We start from the raw sequence: 13,727 nt of genomic DNA, 5'->3' as shown, positions 1-13,727 counted from the left end.
GTGAAAGAGCTGTACACTGAAAACTACAAGACATTGATGAAAGAAATCAAAGAAAACAAAAAAATGAAAAGGTATCCTGCATTCATGAACTGGAAGAATTAATATTATTAAAATGTCAATACTACTGAAAGCCATTTATAGATTCAATGCAGTCCCTATTAAGATTCCAATGGCGGGGCGCCTGGGTGGCTCAGTCGTTAAGCGTCTGCCTTCGGCTCAGGTCATGATCCCAGGGTCCTGGGATCGAGCCCCGCATCGGGCTCCCTGCTCGCCAGGAAGCCTGCTTCTCCCTCTCCCACGCCCCCTGCTTATGTTCCCTCTCTCGCTGTCTCTCTCTGTCAAATAAATAAATAAAATCTTTAAAAAAAAAAAAAAAGATTCCAATGGCATTTTTTATAAAAGTAGAAAAAACACTCCTAAAATTTATATAGAACTTAAAAAGGCCCCAAGTAGTCAAAGAAATCCTGGAAAAGAGGAACAAAGCAAGAGGCATCACACTTCCTGATTTCAAAAGCTAAAGTCATCAAAACAGTATGTCACTGGCATAAAAATAGGCAAACTGATCAATGGAACAGTATTGAGAGCTCAGAAATAAATCCAAGAATATATAGTCAACTAATATTTTTAAAGGAAGCCAAGAGTACTCAATGGAGAAAAGATAGTCTCTTCTTCAATAAATAGTGGTGGGATAATTGGATATTTACATGTAAAAGAATGAAACTGGACCCGTATCTTGCACCACTCATGAAAATTAACTCAAAATGGATTAAAGACTTAATGTTAAACATGAAACCATGAAACTCCTAGAAGAGAACATGGGAAAAAAACTCCTTGACATGGGTCTTGGCAATGATTTTTTGGATGACACCTAAAACACAGCCACAAAATAAAAAACAAACAAGTGAGACTATATCAAACTAAAAAGCTTCTGCACCAGCAAAAGAAACCATTGACAAAGTAAAAAGACAATCTAACCCTACAGAATGTGAAAAAAATACTTACAAACCATATATCTGATAAGGGATTAATATCCGAAGCATATAAAGAACTCATACAACTCAATAGCAAAAACCCCACAAACCCCCCCCAAAAAAACAAATAATCCAATTTAAAAATGGCAAAAGATCTGTTCCTCCAAAGAAGATCTATGAAAAGCCAATAGGTACTTGAAAAGATGCTCAACATCACTGGTCATTAGGGAAATGTAAATTAAAAGCACAATGAGACATCACCTCCTACCTGCCAAAGTGACTATCATCAAAAAGACAAAAGATAACAAATGCCGGTGTGGATGTGGAGAGAAGGGAGCCCTTGTGCACTGCAGGGCTGACTATAAATTGGTGCGGCCACTATGAAAACCAGTACAAAGCAGCCTCAAAAAAATGAAAAATAAAACTACCATATAATTCAGCAATTCCACTTCTGGGAATATATCCAAAGGCAACAGACACACAAACTCAAAGAGGTATCTGCACCCACACGTTCTTAGCAGCATTATTTACAATAGCCAAGACGTGGAAACACCTTAGTGTCCATTGGTGAATAAATTCATAAAGAAGCTGTGGTATATCTATACCAGAGGATATCCTTCAGCCATAAAAAATAAAAATAAAATTAAAAAAAACAAGGAAATCCTACCGTTTGCGACAACACGGATAGATCTCAACAGCATGATGCTAAGTGAAATACATCAGACAGAGAAAGACAAATACTGTATGATCTCACTTACATGTGGAATCTAAAAACAAAACCAAACTCATAGAAACAGAGCTCAGACTTGTGGTTAGCAGAGATGGAGGATGGGAAGGAGAAGTGGAGAAAAGTGGTCAAAAGAGCGAAACCTCCAGTTCTAAGATAAGTAAGTACTAGGGGTGGAATGTATCACTTGCCTCTAGTAACAAGGCTGCATGGTAGAGAGCAAGGTTGTAAAGAGAGGAAACCCTAAGAGTTCTCAGCACAAGGAGAAAAAACTGTTTCCTTTCTTTTTTCTTTTTATTGCATCTACAAGATGGCCGTCAGCCGTACCTGTTGTGGTAGTCACTTCACGATATGTGTAAATCAAACCAAAGAAAGAATTGCTTCCTTTGCATTCTCCCCTCTCAGGTGGCTCGAACCAAAGCTGAAAACACTGTAGTGGTTCTGAGGTGAAGTCACATCCATTTTAGAGAAGGGGTATTCTCCCAGCCTCCTCTCTAACATCTGAGATCACGTAGATTTTTTTTTATTATGATGTTATGTTAATCACCATACACTACATCATTAGTTTTTGATGTAGTGTTCCATGAGTCATTGTTTGTGCATAACACCCAGTGCTCCATGCAGTACGTGCCCTCTTTAATACCCATCTCCAGGTTAACCCATCCCCCCACCCCCCTCCCCTCTAGAACATCACATAGATTTTTAAAAAGTCTTCTGATCTGGCCCACAACTGGGCCTCTCTAAGGCAACTTTCCCTCCATACATGTGGCATTCTGATGTCAGTACCTGAGACCACTTGAGGCCCTGCCTGTGGCTTTTGACAAGCTTTGGCCGGGCCCACAGCCCTGAGATCTGAGAAAATCAATACCTTGGTTTGCCTATAACTCTGCTCTAAGGCATAAGAGACACAGACGTGCGCTATCATAAGAAGTATTTGAACAGGGCGCCTGGGTGGCTCAGTTGGTTAAGCGACTGCCTTCGGCTCAGGTCATGATCCTGGAGTCCCGGGATCGAGTCCCGCATTGGGCTCCCTGCTCAGCGGGGGATCTGCTTCTCCCTCTGACCCTCTTCCCTCTCGTGCTCTCTGTCTCTCATTCTCTCTCTCAAATAAATAAATAAAATCTTTAAAAAAAAAAAAAAGAAGTATTTGAACATATTCTTCTAGGGTCTTGCTGGCCAGCAGACTCCACTGATGCCCTGTGTGCCTTTGAAGAGTACAGGGAATCCATCTCTGACCCCACCAGCACCCCAGCGGGTGCAACTGCAGAATGTACCACATCCACCGCACAGAGAAAACGTGGGATGCCTCGTGCACGGAAAAGGTACGGTTCTAAGTGCTAAAATAGAAACCGTTTCCCTTTCTTCCATGATCTCTCTCCCAACTCATCATGGTGGCTTTTTTTTTTTTTAATTTGCTATTGAACTCTGTTCTTAGTTTTAAAAGAATTAAAATATCACATGAGTTTCATTGGTCATCTTTATACTGTACGTTGACAGTTTGAAATGAAAATACAAGCACATTTCACTCTAATGTGGAAACCATCGAAATTGCATAATCTGTACTTCTTGGCTGGTGCGTATGTATTTTGTTCTCACCAAGACAGTGAAAACATTGCACCAAACTAACTCAACTGTTTCCATTTCCCTTCTTGATACTCACACCTTCTATCAACCCTCTCTACCTTTGGCTTCCTGGCAGGTAAGGAAGGCCAGGAGGAAAAGGAGCTTTGCGTGACTCTGCTTTTCCCCTTCCTTCCATGTCCTACTGTGAGGGTGAGTGCTTGCCGAACAGAGAAGTAACACAAGTAAGAAACACTATGATGAGGTTCACTGGCCATTTGTGTGACTTAGAACACCATCACCCCCTTTCTTTATTCCAGGCAAGTTCTCACTCAGACGAAGGCATGGCCCTTGGGGTCAGCAGTGCTCCTACTCACCAGTCCCAGGTGCATCGTGTTTGCTGGTGCCCACTTGTGTCTTGCTGGACTCCCTCACACCCCCGGGGGGCACCGGAAGTTTGTGCTCATGGGCCATCCCCAAGGCTATATGAGAAAGCAGGGACGCGGCACGGCAGACACACACAGTATGCCTTCTCTCGTGTGGCCTGTTGTGCTGTCCCATCAGGCTTCACATACAAAGCTCACATTCAAAGGTAAAATTTCAAGATGGCGGAAACAGAGCGTTAAAGTGAGCACAGGGCCCTTCGGAGCGCAGGACGCTGTGGGATACAGGTTACACACCCACGATGCTGGCCTGGGCACCCAGACTGGGATGGGCCACACACCTGGAGCCATGTGCGGCTTCTCGAGTCATGTCTGGAAAACATGCACTACCCAGACAGGGGAGTCTTGAAAATAAGGACCCATTTCCTGGAGAATAATGAACCCTTGAAATAATGAATATGGTCATTCAGCCTGGGTGGGCGCCGGTTATCAAAAAGGAAGCTCTGGGCCTTACCTGAGAGCTTGTTGAGCAAATTGTAGAAAGTCACTTGAGAAGGCACTGAGATGATCCCTTTCACAAAAAAAAAAAAAATCCGAGAGAGGAAATCTGAGGTCTGGGTGTGAGTGAGGAGCCACACAGATGAGCTCAGCCCTGGAAATACTTTAGAGATGAGTATGAGCAAGGTTTTCAAGACCCATGGGGCCTACAGGCAGTGGTTTGAGGAAAAGGGGATCTCCAGTGTGTACGGTGGGAAACAGCTTGAACGGGCCGACTAAAGTAGGGGGCAGGCTGGTAGAGAGGGCAAGAGAAGGAAGAAAGGAGGAAAAAATCCTGTTTTGGAAGCAGCCATGTGAGGACCTTTGAGAAGTAGGGAAGATAGATTATGTGTGAGGTGCTGTTGTTTGAACTCTGAAGGCGGGACTCTGAGTCCAAACTTCAGAAAATAAGAGGAAGCAATTACCAGAAACAGTGAATGCAGGGAGCAAGGGAGAAGATAGGGGAGCATGTTGGCAGGGGGCTCTGAACCCTGCATGCAAGGGACAGAGGAGGTTACTAATCGATGGTTTGGCTTTGCAGATTTGGAGTGTCATTCCGAGGTCATTTGTACATCTATTTGAAACTGACTGTCGTACACAATTGTGTATCACAGTCCACAGACCACAGTGGTCGTCCCCAGGATTGCCCAGGTCCTGGTTTCATGCAGCTGCGTCTTCCCTTTCCCTTAGGTGTGCATGGCACCTGTGACATGTTTCTAACTGCTAGAAAACAACAAAAGTGACGGGATATCTGTGGCTGCATGTGTGAGATTACATTGCGCGGGACCGAAATGTCCATCCTGCGGAAAGTGCCTCTCCCTTGCCGGCTTTGGGAAGCAGGAAGCGTGTTGGTGAGGCCCAGGGAGCAAGGAACTGAGGACAACAGAATGCAGCCAGCCCTTACCTGGTCCAGCGTCAACATAAGCTTTCTGACCTATAAAAGTCAAGGTAGGCTTTCTAAAGTTCCGTACCCATGTACTGATTATCCATTGCTGTGTAACAAATGAACACAAACATGGAGGCTTGAAACAGCATGCACTCATCATCCCACAGTTTCTGCGGGTGTGGCTCAGACCTCGATGGCAGTCTTGTGAGCACCAGAGCAGGAGCTCCAACCATGCTGTGTCTCCCTCCAGACCCACAGGAACTAGGAGATAAGTGTGTGCCTCCCTGGCGGTTTCATCCTTCCCACCATCCTGAACTCAGGACCATGTTGAAGGTTCTATCACCTTTACTTCAGTGGCTTGGTGGTCACCTCCTGCAGATGAGTTCCCAAACCAGTAGTTCCAGCTCTGAACTGCTCCCGAGTGCCAACTTCCATCTTCAATTTCCTGAAGTCACTAATTCAAAGAGTCAAACAATTATTATCTAGTCACTCGAGTATTTAACCAATGTTTGCTAAGTGACTTCTCTGTGCCAGGCACTGTTCTGGGCACTGGAAATGAACGAACATCCCTGCCTTTATACCATTTATTTTCTAGTATGGGAGGAGACAGATGCTGAATGTTTGTTGGATGACATTAAAAGCTAAAGAGAAAAAACAAATCAGAGAGAGGGATATAAAGTGCCAATGTGGGGAGCTGAAATTTTATACAGGGTGGACAGGTGTAAAAACATGCAAGTAAGAGGGCAAGCCAGGCATGTGTCAAGGAAGAAAGTACTCCAGAGAGGGAACAGTAAGTGCAAAGACCCTGAGGCAGAGTGTGCTATTTGAGGAACAGCTAGGAAACCAGTGTGGCTGACATAGAATGACCAACACAGGGAGAGTGATAGGAGATGAATTCAAGGAGGGAAGGAAAAGGACAGCTTTTGGAGGGTCCCATAAGTCATTGTACCATTTTGACTCGCAGTGAGATGGGTGTGATTGGGAGATTTTGAATGGGGTTTGCTACTGTGATAGCAGTAGGGATAGACTGGAGGGGGACGAGGACAAAAGTAGGACTTGCTTATTCACTTCTAGAAGAGCATCAGACACATACGTATTGGTCAAGAAATAAATGCTTAACACTTGAATGTTGTCAAATCTATTGATCTTTTACAATTTTTTAAATTAATGTTGTCTTAAAAATACTTTCTAAATTTGGTGTGGTAATTAGAAATGGCCTTTCCTACAATTACATTCTAAAGATAATTAACTTACATTTTCTTCTATCACTCTCACAATCTCATTTCTTAAATTTGAATTTTCATCTATCTACAATCTATTCTGGTGAAAGGAATAAAATTAGGAAGCCAGCTTTATAATTTTCCAAATGGCTAGTCATTCATCCAAGCTCTGCTTATTATATAATCTAACTGTCTCCTACTGAAAATCTGTTGAGATTTAGTTCTTATTCTGACATAAATATGAGCTATTGATAAAAACCATTCCTTATGCCTACTTTGTCATCCTACCTACTTCCCCAAACAGAGGCATCTATGTACCATATAAGGTTGTTGATTGATGATCACTACCTAAATTACCTGCTAACACAGTGATTAACAGTTCTATCTCTTACTTTTCATCACCAACAATTACTCCCTGTGATTTAAAAATTAGGAGGAAAAAAAAAAAAAAACAGGGAAAAACAGAAACAGAGAGTCACAAAATTTCCCCAAGTCTACATGGGAACAGATTTGAATGTTTAATATCACTCTGTCTCTACTGCATGGGATGAGAAAGCAAACAAGAAGTTAGATACAAGGAAAACCTTTTTCTTTCCCTCCATCTTCCAATCCTGTGAAATATTTCCATTTTAATTGAAAATGGGAAATGGGAAAAATTACGTAAAGAACTCACCAGGAAAGAAAGCCTGTTGTCACAGTAGTCCAAGAAATGTCGTTAGAAAGTCAATAACCAACATTTGCAAAGTGGGGATGGCTGCAACACTCCTAGGAGCGTCGGGATCGGACATTTGGGTTGAGTTATGTAACCAGATATTCCAGGAGAGGTTCAATCTGTCATCCTGCGTTTGGTTGATTTCGTGTCCTCAGCTTCAAAGAAAGGGATGCCTGAAGGTCACCCGGGGAATCCTAGGGAAGGTGAGTCACTGAATGTGGGCCTCCATGGCAGTGGATGTGGGGCCCCATGAAAGCCTCCAAGTTCAGCTTCTTTTGGAAATAAGAGCAGGTGGTGCTGTTGTCCCAGGAAAGAAGTGTGATCAGATACCTGGCGCTCTAAGGTTTGTAAAGGAAAAGCTACCAGGTCCCACGGGGAAACACTCTCCTTCCTCTGCAGGGAAAGGGACAGGGAGTTCAGAAACAAGACTGGGCTGACGTCCAACCCCACGTTTCTGGGGCAGCTGGTCCCCGGGCAGAGGCGTGCATGTGTCACCAAAGGAGTTTCTCCCAACTGCAGCTCGGGCAAAGGAAAAGGGACAGCGCCCTTCAAAGGACAGCAGCGGACAAGGTGCACAGATCTTTTCAGTAAAGAGTGGACCAGGATGTGATCAAAGAGTACAAACTCTCTAAGATAAATAAGTGGCAGGGATGTAACATACAACATGATCACTGTAGGTAACACTGCCTATATTTCAAAGTTGCTAAGAGAGCAAATCTTAAAAGTTCTCCTTACAAGGAAAAAAAACATTTTTTATCTTTTTTTAGATATCTATATGAGAAGATGGATCTTAAGAAAACTTGTAATCATTTCATAATATATGGAAGTCGAGTCATTGTGTTGTCCACCTTAAACTTATATGGTGCTGTGTATCAATAATATCTCAATAAACTGAAAGGGAAAAAAAAAGATAGAGCCTGAAAAAGGGGGGGAAAAATGTCAAATAGTTGCAACAGAAACTGTCTGGCTCACAATGCCTAAAATAACCATCTGGCTCTTGACAAAAAAGTTTGCAGACCCCTTCCTCAAAACAATAAATATAGCTTTATTACCACAAAATTGAAAAATATGTGTAGATCTGTGGTTTTTATATAATTGAAAGTAAATGAAATATTAAAGACAACTAAATTCAATTATGATTTCAAATCATTCGTCTTGTGTTGTGGCCAGCAAGATTTGGATGAGTAATACATTTATAAAGATGTAATAAATTTATAAATTTATCTCATATATCTTCCATTGATATGTTCATAAAATTAAGTTTTCTCTTAATTTTAGTAAATTCAATGTTTTATCATTTAGATTTCACATAATTTATGTTGTTGATAGTAAAGATTGGAAGATTAAAAATACAATATAACTGTACTTGAAGTATTCAATATTTTCCTAAATTTTCACAAAACTTGAAAGTAAATGTAAATTTTAAATTATTTTTCATATTTTGTTTCAAAAACTTTTTGTTCTACAATACTCAAAATGTATTAGATTTTAACAAATAAATAAATTATTATTTTCAAATTTAAGTCAAAGCGATATAAAAATCAAATTTGTATTTACTTTTAAAAATTTAATAAAACCTTTAAAAAATATTTTTATAACATTGAAAAAAAAGTAGACCAAGGTGATGGCTGAACTGTTTACAACGAGTTTTCAAAATCCACACGTGAAATCATGAGAAACAATAGGAAGAACAATTAACAAATTGCCAGTGTTTTTTTCCTCAGGGATGAAGTCAAACTGAGGACTACATAAACCCTGGCAGTTTTGAGCAATTCAGGAAGGGGAGAACCCTGAGATGGAAATCCTGAATTTCTTACTAGTGGGTCATATATCATAAAACTGGAAAAAAAAGAAACATGATCCTTTCTGGACCTCAAGGTTGCAACTTCCATCATGCTTACTACTTTTGGAAAGAGGCTTTTTAATAATGTTAGGAATATAATTTCTGTCTGCTAATTGAATTGCTAACAGTGATGAGTGATAAAGTTTATATTTGCTTTGTTTCCTTAAGTTTTATTCAGTAAGTTTATAGTTTGGTGGGGGGGGATGAAGTTCATTCTGCTTAGATTTAACAGTTTAAATACATGGACATTACTTTGATATGCTTAATAGCCTAATGAAACAGAATTGTCCAGGGTTGGATTGCAGGTTACCTTTAGTCTTGGCTAGGGGCCCTGGGGTGGTTCAGTTCGTTAAGCAGCGGATTCTTAATTTCCACTCAGGTCATGCTCTCGGGGGTTGTGAGATCGAGCCCGGCATCAAGGCTCCACACTCAGCAGGGAGTCTGCTTGAGATTTTCTCTCTCTCCCTCTGCCCCTACCTCCTCGCTCTCTCTCTCAACTAAATAAATAAATCTAAATAAATAAATAAATAAATACCCTCAGCCAAATACTGTTTACCTGACAGCAGCCAAATCTAATTCTAATGATGGTAAATATCCAAAGATGTTGAAGTTGAAAGCCCAGCAGCAAAGATGTATTCCCAGGGAGTGAAACGATATTCTAAAAATTTTAAGTACACCTCACCATTTCCACATAATGTCTGATGATGTATTTTCAGGATTTTTATTATTCTTTTTATTCTTTTCTTCTGCAACTAACCAGCTTACATCCTGCTGGGGTTAAATCTATCCCTGCTTGATTTCCATCTTTGACCCAGTTGTATTACATTTGTGGAACTTATCACTAGTGTCAATTTCTTTCCTTTTTTTTTTGTTTGTTTGTTTTCCACTTGCTTTTCTACAATATTAAGGAGTAAAAATGAAAGTAAATATTCAAATAAGTATGCAAATAGTGCAGGGAGAAAAACCTAACAAATCTGTGGAAACTGAGCTGGTGCCTGGCAGGGGGCCCCCCATGTGGTGTAGTGCACAATTTCCTTTGGTTCGAAAATATAGGCGAATCCCATGTAAGGCAGTCTAAAGGTATCAACGCATGATTTGGGGAAGAATATGTTCTACAGCAGTCAAATATGTGAAAGACAACAGACAAAATATGGAAAGACCAAAAATGACCTCTGGAAGTTTGAAAAGATGCATTGCAACCTTCAAATATCCAGGCGTGAGCCAAGTAGGAAGGGCATATGGCTCAACAGGGGGCATCTCTCCATTTCTCCTGCATGGCCTGTAAACCAGTAAATGGCTCACGATCCAGACGGAGAGAGGCGAAGAGTTAGTCAACCCTTTCCCTCCCAACTGTTCAGTCCCCTTCTGTTTCTCTCCCACCTCAAAGCCAAACCAAAGGAGCAAACTAAGGAAAGCGCAGGGTCCGAGGATCCCAGGCACATCTGCGGTGAATCCAACTTGAGCCTGCCAGTGAAGCTCATGTCTTAGAAAGAACAGGACAGTGGGAACATTTGCTCTGGCTTCAGAGGGAGGGGGAAAAAATGAAATTGGTAATGAAGCAGAAGCACCATGTCAATTGCTTAAAGTTCACTCACATTTAACATTTCACACACCATTTACATTCCTGTTCTCTCTCCACCAAGTGAAAAAGGCAGTGGTGCCCTTTGGGGTTTAGCAGGACGGTTGGCCTCCCTGAAGTGCCTCTCTCTCTGTCACTCTCTCCCTTCCGCTTTTTCCTGACTCAGTGGTGAGAGGTCTTCATGCCAGTTGAAACCATCTGTGGCTCAGCAACACTCCGCCCCCACCGGAGCACCAAGAAATCACACAGGCCCTTCCGGCGTGGAAGAGCAACGATCCTCCAGCGGAGCCCGGCTTCGTTGTGCCCCTCCCTTCGCAGACCCCGCGGAGCCTGCTTTTGCGTTTTGGAGCCCTGATCACCTGGCTTGATCAGTGAGATCACCTGCAGCTCTGCTGTCTCACATCGGGCATTCCAGAGAGACCTGACAAGTTTACTTCACCATTTACCGAGCCACTTCTCTGTTCCAGGCTGCTCTAGGCTGAACCATGCCCCGGCCCCCATTTATGTGCTGCAATCCCAACCGGCAGTCCCTCAGAATAGAACCGTATGTGGAGATAGGGCGTTTAAAGGGGATGATTAAGTTACAATGAGGCAATTAGGGGGCCCTAGTCCAATGTGACTGGTGTCCTTAGAAGAAGAGGAAATGTGGACACACGCAGGGAGACACCAGGGGTGCATGGAGGAGAGACCACGTGCAGAGGCAGTAGAGGGTGGTTGTCTTCAAGCCAAGGAGAGAGTTGTGGGGTAAGAGAAACCCTAGCTCAAACAGGCTTAAATTAAAAAAAAAAAAAAAGCCCCCTCACCTTCAAACTTTCCCTCAAGGAGACAAAATGGCTGCTGTGATTCCAGACTTCATGTCTTCACACCATAACACTCCGGGGTAAGACCTTGTCTTTGGGCTTTACTTCCCAGAAACCTCAGCAAAGATCCCTTTTACATTCGTGGCTGAGACGCTGCAGCCAGGGTTATGGAATAGAGTAATTGACTTAAGACAATAAGGTTCCCACCCAAAACACAGAGCTGAGGGTCTCAGGATGGAGATGGGAGAGACTTCCAGATACCTTGTTAAATAAAGGTTTCCAGGGGCTGTGGGGAGGGGAGAATGAGGAATTATTATTTAACGGGCACAGAGTTTCTGTTTGGGATGACCACAAGGCTCGGGAAATAGATGGTGGTGAGAGTGCGGCTGAACTGTACGCTTAACAACGGTTAAAATGGCAAACTGCATGTTACCTCTATTTTGCCACAAGAAATTAATCTAAAAAATAAACTTAAAAACTTTCTTAACACATTCCACATGCATGCCAGCTGAAGCCAGTTGGTATTTCATCCCCAAAGTGCCCCTCTGCCATTGAGAATAGCCCTTGGGAACCCTCCCTAGCCACCGAACCAGGGCCAGAGCCAACGGGCATAAAAAGAAACCTGCCAAATGTCAACACAGAGAATTATGCTCAGATTGTATTGAACACTGGCCTGTGACAGGGCTCAGGAAATACCGTGCTATTCACGAGAGCAGAGAACCCTTATCTTAGACTGCCAGATATTTCATACGGGGAGATAATTAAGGTCAAGTCTCTTACTGGTGGTTTGAATGGGACAAAAAGAGTGGGCTTTTTAACAAATATTTGCTAGTGGCATTTTTTAGTGTCTAGAGGAAGGGAACAAGCTCCAGTGGGGCAAGTGACAGCTATAAATGGAAAATGAGCTGCAGCATCTGTTTTGTCCTGTGTCTACGTATAGTGAGGTACCTACGCAGAAGTCTCAGCCAAACCTTCCAGAGAGTGGAGTTCTTGCTTCTGACAGCTACAACAAAGCTGAGCAGATTGCTCTGTGATAAAAGCCACGCCACTGCATCCTGTCTCCAGCAAGTGAAAAACCAGGTGCAAGGCAGCCACCTAGCTGCAAGGTGAGTTCAGTGTCATGGGACGTTCTGAGTAGCTGTTGTTCAAAAAACAATGAATTTACATCCATGACACCCTGTGTCAATTTTAGAATGATTTTATCATGCCCACTTTTGTGCCGCCGCTAAGCTGGAAAATGTGGACTGTGACATACTGAAGCAGAAAAGGAACAAATTTGCACGTTACTAGGCTGGAAGAGCCTTTGATTGTTGGAGACGCCCGATGATGCTGTCAAGCACCTGCAGACAGGGCACCTGGGACGCACCAGCTCTCTGCTCCCAGCAGCTGACAGCAAACTATTGAGTCAGCACAAGATCAAAGAGTTGGAACTGTCTCAAGTAAAAGTGTTAAAAACACAAAGAAGCCGGCATCTTGATAAGAGGACATCGAGAGGCAAGAAATGCACAGAGAGAAAGAAAACGACCTTGAGTCTATAATATGTTACAAGCCTCGGAATTGTAAAAACGCCTGATACGAAAAGAAAAGGCGCAGCTCAAGTGAGAGTTGCAGAGCTGAAAAGGTTGGAAGTTGTATGCTTGTCACAATGCAAAAAGAGACAGGGGAGCACTAGAGTTCCGCAGGATTATGACTGAGATTACATGTCTGTGTTCAAGGCTGATCACTTGCTTGCACAAGTAGGTCTGTGACTTCAAGCTCCGACACATACGCATTTTAGCTGAGTGTGCCTCCTTGGCATCAAGCGCAAGACTTCGGAAATACAAATACTCTTTTAAGAAGGAAAGAACCGATCCCTGGCAACAGTCAAGTCAAAGCTTGCTATTTAAAGAAGCAAATAAAAATATTGGAAATGAGACATTCGGTAGAAACATTAATGATAAATTTGCTGCTTTGGGAATTGGCTTTTCAGCAAAGTGAGCCATATAATAACATACCTATCAGTGGGGAATATATTAACGATTCCCTTCAAGAGAGGGCTTCATCTTCTGGCAGCATTCTAAGTGTTTCAAATCTGACTCCCCAATTTTTTTTTTTTGCCTTTTTCTTACTTTCCATAAAAACAGCTACTGTCACCATGTCTGGGATCCCCATTGGAGAGAACCACCAAAGAAGGAGAATAACAGGTAGCTCCAGCTGGGAAATTTTGAGCCTCCATTTTTCTCATGTAAACATGTCTCAGAATAAGCCAAACAAAACAAAACAAAAGGGATGGCGGGGGCGGGAGCGGGGCGCCGGAGTGGCTCAGTCTATTAAGCATTGGACTCTTGATTTAGGCTCAGGTTATGATCTCAGGGTCATGAGATGGAGCCTCACTGAGTGTGGAGCCTTCTTGAGATTCTCTCTCTCCTTCTCCCTCTGAAAAGAAGAAAGAAAAGAAAAGAAAAGAAAGAAAGAAAAGAAAGAAAGAAAGAAAGAAAGAAAGAAAGAAAGAAAGAAAGAAAGAAAGAAA

Source organism: Neomonachus schauinslandi, chromosome 3 (genome assembly GCF_002201575.2).
Source record: "Neomonachus schauinslandi chromosome 3, ASM220157v2, whole genome shotgun sequence".
Taxonomy (NCBI): Eukaryota; Metazoa; Chordata; class Mammalia; order Carnivora; family Phocidae; genus Neomonachus; species Neomonachus schauinslandi.
The sequence above is the reverse complement of the archived record's forward strand: the minus strand, read 5'-3'. Positions refer to the sequence as shown.